This window comes from Saccopteryx bilineata, chromosome 3, assembly GCF_036850765.1.
Source record: "Saccopteryx bilineata isolate mSacBil1 chromosome 3, mSacBil1_pri_phased_curated, whole genome shotgun sequence".
In the NCBI taxonomy this organism is placed as follows: Eukaryota; Metazoa; Chordata; class Mammalia; order Chiroptera; family Emballonuridae; genus Saccopteryx; species Saccopteryx bilineata.
In genome coordinates this window covers 210,587,573-210,596,632 of record NC_089492.1, presented here as the reverse complement: position 1 = coordinate 210,596,632, position 9,060 = coordinate 210,587,573, and the positions used below count along the sequence as shown (strand labels likewise).

At 42.5% G+C, this 9,060-nt stretch overlaps 1 long non-coding RNA gene across 1 annotated transcript; it reads right to left on the bottom strand.

Moving 5' to 3' along the window:
* Positions 1 to 6,568: 6,568 nt before the first annotated feature.
* LOC136330987 (uncharacterized) lies at positions 6,569 to 8,568 on the bottom strand. The gene is made up of 3 exons (XR_010730423.1): positions 8,504 to 8,568; positions 7,180 to 7,313; positions 6,569 to 6,899 (listed from the first exon to the last, which is right to left on the bottom strand). It is a non-coding gene; the product is annotated as an uncharacterized lncRNA (long non-coding RNA).
* Positions 8,569 to 9,060: the final 492 nt, after the last annotated feature.

Sequence of the window (9,060 nt, the reverse complement as noted above, 5' to 3'; positions counted from 1 at the left end):
TTCCTACAGCAAAACAGAGGCACATCTCACTTATTTCACTTGGAATGGTGAACAGTCAAATCAGATAGTAATAACTTTTGACTCCCCTCAACTCCACTGGATTCAAGGCACTGAACTTAAAGTGAAAACTAACTTGAGTTTCCCATTACAATTTCCCACAGCCATCTAGCTCTCTAACAGTCCTCAGCACTAAATCAGGTAATGCAGTATAGTGTAGCTATTTTATCTGGTTCTCCCAAAGATATTTGAAATGAGTACTCTGCCATCCATGAAATCAAATGAATTTCAGGGACATTTCTATTTATGCAGTGTAAGGGGGATCTTTCAAAAGAGAAAGAAAAAGCATATAAAATGATGAACAAGTAACGTGCATTTTCCTTTCTGAAAGAAAAGCAGCAAATATGTATGAAAAATTGAGGGGCTTAAGTTAAAGTGGAGTCTTAACATCATTTATTTATGTACTGAACTTAAGAATCACTAAAGTCATCTTCATCACCTAACCTTAAAATGAGCAGAGACCAATATAATACGACTATCAGATTACAGTCAGTAGATGTTAGAAAACATATGCTTTGTTTATCTTATACTTTCATAAACAATCATGCACGGCTTTCTTTTGTTCCAGGAATCATTCAAGCATATAATAAGAGTTCCAGCAAGTTGAAGCCTTTTGTATCTGGTTATTTTCAGGGAGCTGTAAACCTGCTGCCACCAAGTCAGTAGTTGTCAGCAAGGACTTGAAAAAAATGCCATCATTTCAATTATCGTTAGTAAAGAGCTTCTGCATCTTCAGTCTTCTCCATTAATCCTCATTTACAGTTTACATTTACTTTTAAAACAACTTTAAACACTCCTGATGCTTTCAAAAAACAAATGCTCACACTGTAGTCTGCAGTCCTCATTGATGTGTTCCTTTAGCTATCACAGTTCTTCACCCTACCTTTCCTCTCTTTTACCCCAGAGCATATCTCCAACTATCGACTTACGGACCTTCAACTCATTTTCCCACATAATCCAAACTTTCTCCTGTCTTTCCTCATCTATTACTTCTTTCTTCCTTTCTTTCTTTTCTTTTTTCTTTTTCACTTAACAGATATTTACCTAGTACCTCCTTGAGTCTTTACATGTTCTACATATGTGTTGAAGCAAGTCCAAGAGAAAACACCATACAGTTGAAAAGGCACAAGAATAGAAGTCCTGGGTCCCAGTGTCAGCTCTGTTATCCACCGAATATGTGACCTTGAGCAAGTCACTTTCCCTATAAATACTTCTGTTAATAGGGATTGAGCTGTGTCATGTTTAAGATCCCTTTCAGCTCTAAAATTCTACAATTTCATCATCATTAAAGATCAGTGCAAACAGACAAATCTATAACACAATGTTAATAACTTTGAGATACCAATGTCAGAATATTTACATTTTTAGTGGTTGAATACAGGGGCTCTCCTATAGGGAAGTAAGGAAATTCTAACCTCGGTACTTTGGGAACATTAATGGGTCAGTGGAGGAATACTTGAGGAGAGAAGTGCTCAAATTGCATTTAAAAGACTAGCCTTGACTACTAGTTTACTTGCTGTCACTAATTCATTTTCTTCAATTCTCTACTTACCCACTCCGAGAATACTTTCACTCCCACACATCCAGTGAAACTGCTCACATCAAGGTTATCCAATAACATTCACAGAGTTAAATCTAGTAGTCAACAGTTACATTTCATTTTACTTGACCCATCACCAACATTTGACATATTTGGTCAATCCTTCATTTAAACACTTCATTGGGAACCTGTGAATCCCTTACTTCTCTACCTACATCACTGGTGGTTCCTTACCTTTCTTTGCTAGTTTCTCTTCTTCACCTCAACGCCCTAATGTTAGAGTGCTCCCAGCACTGAATTTGTCGCTCCTCTTCTCTATGTGCACTCACTCCCTTGGTGATGGTTTCCAATCCCATAGTTTTACATTCCATCTGTATGCCAAAAAATTCCAAAGTTATACCTTTACCCAAGACCTCTTTTTTGAACTCTGGATTTGAATATCAAGATGGCTCATAGGCCTCTAAAATTTTTTTCTGATGTTTTTGCTCAAACCTAATACAAACAGTTCAGTTGATAAAATCTCTATTTTTCAGAAGCTCTGTCTAAAACTCTTGTGGGTACTCTTGGTCGCTTAATTTTCTTCATTCCTTATATCTCATTCATTAGAATACTTGCTTTAGATTAAAAATATATCAGAATTGAATTACTTCTAACCTGTGCTACAATCTCTTTTTTAGAGCTGCAACAGCTTCCAAATAGGTCTCCCTGCTTCTATCCTTGCTCCTTCTAATCTATTTACAATACAGAAGTCACAGTGGTCTTTTGAAACACACATTTGGCCCTGGCCGGTTGGCTCAGTGGTAGAGCATTGGCCTGGTGTGCAGGAGTCCTGGGTTCGATTCCCGGCCAGGGCATACAGGAGAAGCGCCCATCTGCTTCTCCACCCCTCCCCCTCTCCTTCCTCTCTGTCTCTCTCTTCCCCTCCCGCAGCCAAGGCTCTATTGGAGCAAAGTTGGCACTGGGGATGGCTCTATGGCCTCTGCCTCAGGCACTAGAATGGCTCTGGTTGCAACAGAGCAACGCCCCAGATGGGCAGAGCATCGCCCCTTGGTGGGCATGCTGGGTGGATCCCGGTCGGGCGCATGCGGGAGTCTGTCTGACTGCCTCCCCATTTCCAACTTAAGAAAAATACAAAAAAAAAAAAAAAGAAAGAAAAGAAACACACATTCAAGCCCTCCATATGATCACAAAAGTTTTCACAATGATTTACAGGCTTTACCTCATCTGGTCTTCATAACCGTTTTGACTTCTCCTACTACTACTTTCCCCCTGGTTTACTGCACTCCAATGACACAGGTCTTCCTACCTCAAGCATGACAGGCATGGCCTTAGCACTAGCTCCTCTTCTGCCTTCAGATATCTGCATAACCAGTTCTCCCATCTCTTTTGAGTCTGTTCATTTCTCACCTTTTCAATGAGAACCTGACCATTTTATCCTGATCAAATGTTCCTGATCCCTTGTACCTTGATCTACCTTTTTGTTTTCCATAACCATTATTACCTTTAATATCCTATTTAATCTACTTATATTTACTGCATATTTTCTGTCTTCCCTTGTTAGGATGTAAGGCACAGAATCTCTTTCTATTTGTTTATTTATGTATCACAGGTACTTGGAACTGTCCCAAGCACCTCTTTAAATGAGTAATCAATCAATAGATCACTGAATGAACAAATGAATAAATAATAATGGTTCTATAGCTATCAGATAATAATATCATAAGAAGTTACATATGGAATAATAAGCTTGACACAGCCTTGCTGTAATTATCTAATCACTGCCCAATCTGGCTTCTTCTTCTTGATTATTTGATGTTACTAATTCCTTCTTCCCATTGTGGAGACCCTTGACCATCAACCAGCAGAATCCTCAGAAAAATATTATAACATTAGGCTGAAGAGGCAAAAGAGCTCTGTATCTATCCTGAGTGACTTAGAATAAAACCTATAAAATAACTACCATATAGTTCTGCGTGAGAAGTATGAAAGAGAAGAGTAATAGTTAACAGTTATGGAAGTCTAATTATGCAGCAGACATTTTTCTAAAGTTTTCCAAATATAAACTCATTTCTTTCTTGCATCAACCCCTAGCTCCTAACCTCACACCTCTCTCCCTATTACTGGATGTGATCCATTGGGACAACAATCTGAAAGTAACAAAAGTGCAATGGGAGATTAAAAACTAAGGAAGTAGACCATGGCCTTTAACATTTTTACAGAAAAAAATGTTATCTCTGTCAAGCACAGCTACTATATCTCCATGAAGCCAGGTTGAGAAAACATTTATGTTGACACATTGAAAGTCAAATATTCAAGGGTAATTATATTTCTCCAAGGTGAAGCCTGGTTAGAAGTGGATATAGAATTTTTGCTGCCTAGCCATAAATTGACACTGACTTGCCATGTACACTTAAGCACATTTCTAAGTATTTCTGCTTATAGTTTAAGCAGTTATTTTACACATTTTCTGTACTAGTCTTTTACAAAACTGATAGCATCACAAAAAAATTTACTAGTTTACCCATGCTCAACTCAAGTGTCTTTTTATTAGATGAAAATGTCATTTCAACTCCTTCCTTGAAGTCATCCTTTATCTGCTTCCAATCATGTTAACCTTCTCAAAGTTGAAGACTTTCACTTCCTCCAGATATTTTCATCAACTCATTCAGCTTACATTTATTGAATGCTTATTGAAATGCAATTACAATGCTAAATACCACAGTCCCTCAATTTAGTCTCTAATAGCAAAAGAGAACCCAATACTTTGAAAGTTTCACATAAGAACACTAACATCTATAAAAAAAGAATATGAAAATAAGACATTTATGTTCATAAAATGGAATACTCTAACATATTTTTCATCTTATTTATGGTGTTATGAAAGCCAGTTAAATAGCACTAAAAAGCCCTGGCCGGTTGGCTCAGTGATAGAGTGTCGACCTGGCGTGCAGGAGTCCCGGGTTCAATTCCTGGCCAGGGCACACAGGAGAAGCGCCCATCTGCTTCTCCACCCCTCCCCCTCTCCTTCCTCTCTGTCTCTCTCTTCCCCTTCCACAGCCAAGGCTCTATTGGAGCAAAGTTGGCCCAGGCGCTGAGGATGGCTCTGTGGCCTCTGCCTCAGGCACTAGAATGGCTCTGGTTGCAACAGAGCAACGCCCCAGATGGGCAGAGCATCGCCCCCTGGTGGGTGTGCTGGGTGGATCCCGGTTGGGCACATGCGGGAGTCTGTCTGACTGCCTTCTGGTTTCCAACTCCAGAAAAATACAAATAAATAAATAAATAGCATTAAAAAAAACTTCATGAGTCTTATACATGCTGGGTTATATGAATGAGGTATAGTACACTGTAAGTCCCCAAGACTCTTTGCTCCTATCCAGTATCAGTCAAGGGTGGCTACCTCCACGTGATTCCCAAGCACGACATCTCTCTGCAAAGCAAACTAATGGTCCTTTGCCACTCTACTGAGCCATCTGCAGCATAATCTAAGCCCAAATTTGGGTGACTGAATTATTTTTCTCAGTGAGGTTTCATCAACCATTATCACAATACCAGGAAGTTGTCCTTCTGTGGATTTAAATTGCCATAAGAAACTAAATTTTTCTTTCAACACATATTTCCTAATTTCATTGCTCTGCATAGAGGGAAAGAAGCATATGTTGCCTCTCAAAACCACTCACTTAGAACAACTGAAAATTGTCTGGTTGTTTAAGCCAGAGGAGCAATGGACATGCACTGTCCAGAAATCTCCTTTTGTCTGGCAGTCTCAGCTAAAAATGCTACAAACTTGCATTAATAACATGCTGATTATGTCTATCATCAACCCACTACCACTGCCACCAACCCTTCAAGACAATAGCAGGAATCTTAAAAATCTATACCAATCTCCTACCCTTCTTCTATACATTTTCTTTTGTCTCCCAGAGGAGAAACAGACCTTATCTTCTTTACTTAGCAATATGTATTAAAATTACCAACTTTGTCACAGTGTTTTTGGTTTACAGTAGTGTTGTCACAAAGGAGATTTGAAATGAACTAAGATTACATTTCAGCCCTTGAGGAAAAAACACTGAAAACCACAGCCAGGATAGTTCTAGTTGTTGACATTTGGATCTAAACACAACAATCCTTTTAATCCAATATTCTTCCAAAGTGAATGTAGCAGAATACACCACCCCAAAATCTGCCTCTTTGTCATAAGGAGTATTTTGAGCTAAAGGCAATTGAGAAGAAACAGATATAAGAAAATCATTCTGCGTTCCCTCTATCTGCCTAAAAGTGGGACATAAATTTGTAAAGGTGTCCCTTCCCCCTCTCCACCAGGAAGGACAGACGTTACCAAAGACAAGTCTAGACCTTTATCAGCACCAGAGGAGTTCACATAACAAACTTTACTAACTAGCCCTTATCTTCCATTAGTTCTCCCATATATTAACCTTTCCACAATTTGCCACCCTAGAAACACAAAAGTCCTTTTCCTTTGTCTTGTCACTTCTCTAAAAATTTGTTTTGTTTTTTTGTTAAGATGCTATATAAGTCCAAGTTCTAACCATCACTTTGAGTTACTCATCACTGAGTATTCCCATGTATTCTCACACTGCACATGCTAATAAGCATGTATGTTTTCTCTTGCCAATCTGTCTTTTGTCAGTCTAATTTATAGAACCCCAATCAATGAACCTAAAATAGGTAAAGGGAAAACATACTAGAAAACAAGGAGGGATAGTAAATTGTTTTTCTCTAAACAAAGATATTCCCTATCTTGAAACTTGTAAGGTATTTTTCCCCACCGAGAAGAAAGGAAGAGGCCAGAGCCACAAAGTGTGGAATAGCAAACGGCTTTATTGAGTACAGAGCGCGCATCCCGCCCAGCAAGGTTCTCTGGCCCCGAGGAAAGAAAGATGGAGGCTAGGGAAGTTGCAAAGATTAAACCGCGTGGGAGATATTTAAAGGGTCCCTCCAGGGAAGTGGAGCTAACATGACGTGGTGAAATCCCACTGGCTGGCAGACGATCTCTTTTTTCCAAACGGTTCCTGTGAAGCCTCCTTTTGGTGCACTTGGTTGTGGGCGGTCCTAGCCAAAGTTCGCGGGTCTGAGTTCCCCACGTGACCATCCCCCATTATCCACCGACCTTACATTCTGACCTTTTGTGTTAAATAGAAAAAGGGGCGCCGTTTATTCATCTGGCTACTTCCTGCTGAATAGGGGCGTTGTGGGGAGGGGGAGATCAGAAGATGTTGGCTTTGAGGGGTGTCAGGAGGAAGATCTGTGTGGCCTTGAGTTGAGAAACTTCGCGGATACAGTCCTGTAAGGATTTAAAAAAAAGAGGAGTAATAGGGAGATTTTCAGGGTCCAGTCTTTTGGTGAGCTGGAGATGGATGGAGTCCAGTGGTTCTGACTGCCAGTGGTCCTGTAAGGAGGCAAGCTTGAGGCAAAACTGCATGTCAGGAGTGGTGTAAAAAGGGGAAAGGAAGAGGTCCCATCCATTCCCATAACCGAAACCTGTGAGGGAACTAGAGGTCCAGAGTGTGATGGCAAAACAGAGAAGGCAGGCCCCATGTCCACAAGAAATGAGATGGACTTACCCACTCGTTGCAGCATACCCTGGGTTCTCCGAGTCCAGGCCGTGTCCTAGGAGTTTGAGCGGTGCACCCACCTGGCTGGATTGGCCTTCCCATTCGGGCGGCTTGTCCTCCACGTAGAGGTGCTGAGGAAAAACCTGTTGCCCAAAGGGGCAATCACGCCGCCAGTGACTGGGCTGCTTGCAGTCAGGGCAGGGCTCAGTGGGCAGCCGCCAGCAGGGGCCCTGACAGGACCAGTGGTCCTGCTTGCCACACTTAAAGCAAGCTGCTGGTGGCTCTGCTGGTCTCAGTGTTGCCACAAGACCTGGGGATTTGGAACGTTACCTTCTGCTGCATGCGGGGCCTGGCGGAACAGCCTTGGCCTGTTTTTACTAGTTGGGACTGTTAAAAACTTTAAATGCGTGTTCACAGGTTCCGGATAGGGGTTTGGGGGTTTGGGAATAAGAGGAAGGGGGCTCATGGGGAGCCAGGCACCCAGATCCTGTGGGAAACTCTCGAGCCAAAGGCAAGACAGGGCCAAAACTTCCTGCAAGAAAATTGGGGTTGGACATCCTGAAAACCAGTGTAAGAGCCAATGCTAGGCTGAGAAAGGCCTGACGGAGGAGGGACTTAAGAACACAGTGAAGGGAGGGGCCCCTGGCCAGCAGGGGAGGAGAAAGAGATGGTAGTGGTGAATAAGAAACAGGTTTTTGAGAAGGGAGGGGAGGGGGCTTTCAGAGAGAAGAGAGCTGAGCACAAAAGAGGTTGGCAGAGGGACCAGAGAAAAGTCTCAAGAGAGGTGCACCCCCAGAAGTCAGACAGGAGGGAGAGAGAGTTGGGAGTCCATGGAGAAGGAAAGATTAGGAGTGGAGGTTTTAGGTGAGGTTTCTCTGGCTAGAAAAAGGCCTGTGCAGTGGAACAGGCAGCACAGAGATTAAGGACAGGTGCGCAAATAATTAGAAGCCGTGTATGTAAGAGATCTCCAATCAGTTCCCAGCTTTTTTGGCTATAGTTAAATTGCTGAGGGTGTTAACACCAAAAGTCCCTTCAGGAGGCTAATTGAGTGGGTTCTGTGGCCTGGCCACAGCAGAGAAGAACAACAGTTTCTTCTTCTTTAGGGAGGGAGATTCCTGTGCCCCCACGGCTGGCCTCAGTCCTCGGAGTGGTCAGTATTGAGTCCTAAAAACTCAAAGGTCTGGCCATGGATGGAAAAGGTAAAGTGGATATGCTCTGGAGGTCTCCAAAGCACATGCTCACTCGGACGGAAAAGAGTTCCCTGACGTAGCTACGGTTTCGGACAGGGAGTCTCGGAAAGAACTGAGAGGAAGGCTGGAGGCAGGGGACTTACCGCACCATGCACCGAAGTGGGTGGAAGGTCGGAGATCCTGGTTCTTTCTCCTGGTTCTTTCTCGGAGGGGAGGGGAAAGGAGCAGTCCTTGCAGACTTCTAACTCTTTCCGGGTTTTCGGCACCAAAATGTTGGAATCCATAGGAGTCCGAAAGACCAGAGTAACAGGCTTTATTGAAAGGAAGAAAAGAACCCTGCTGGGCACTTCTCCTGGGGGAGAAGAGTGCCGGTTACAGACTAGGGGCGAGTTATATAGTGTTTGGGAGAGCCTGAGGGGATACTGAGGCAAAAGTCCTGGTATGTCCAGAATGCTCCTCCTTGGAGGCTTGGAGCATGTGGGTGTTAAATCAAAAGTCCTGGTGTGTCTGGAGCCCCTCCTTGGGGCGGCTTCTCAGCTTTGTGGAATTCCTTTGTCTCAGGGGCGATAGTCCAGTAAGGCTGAGGTCTGACAGATAAGCGGAACATCAAGAGGGCAGTTCGGAATTTACATATCTATCAGAATTTATTAGTCTAGTGTCTTCTATGGTTACAAAAACCTCTCAACATCTACAGATAAGG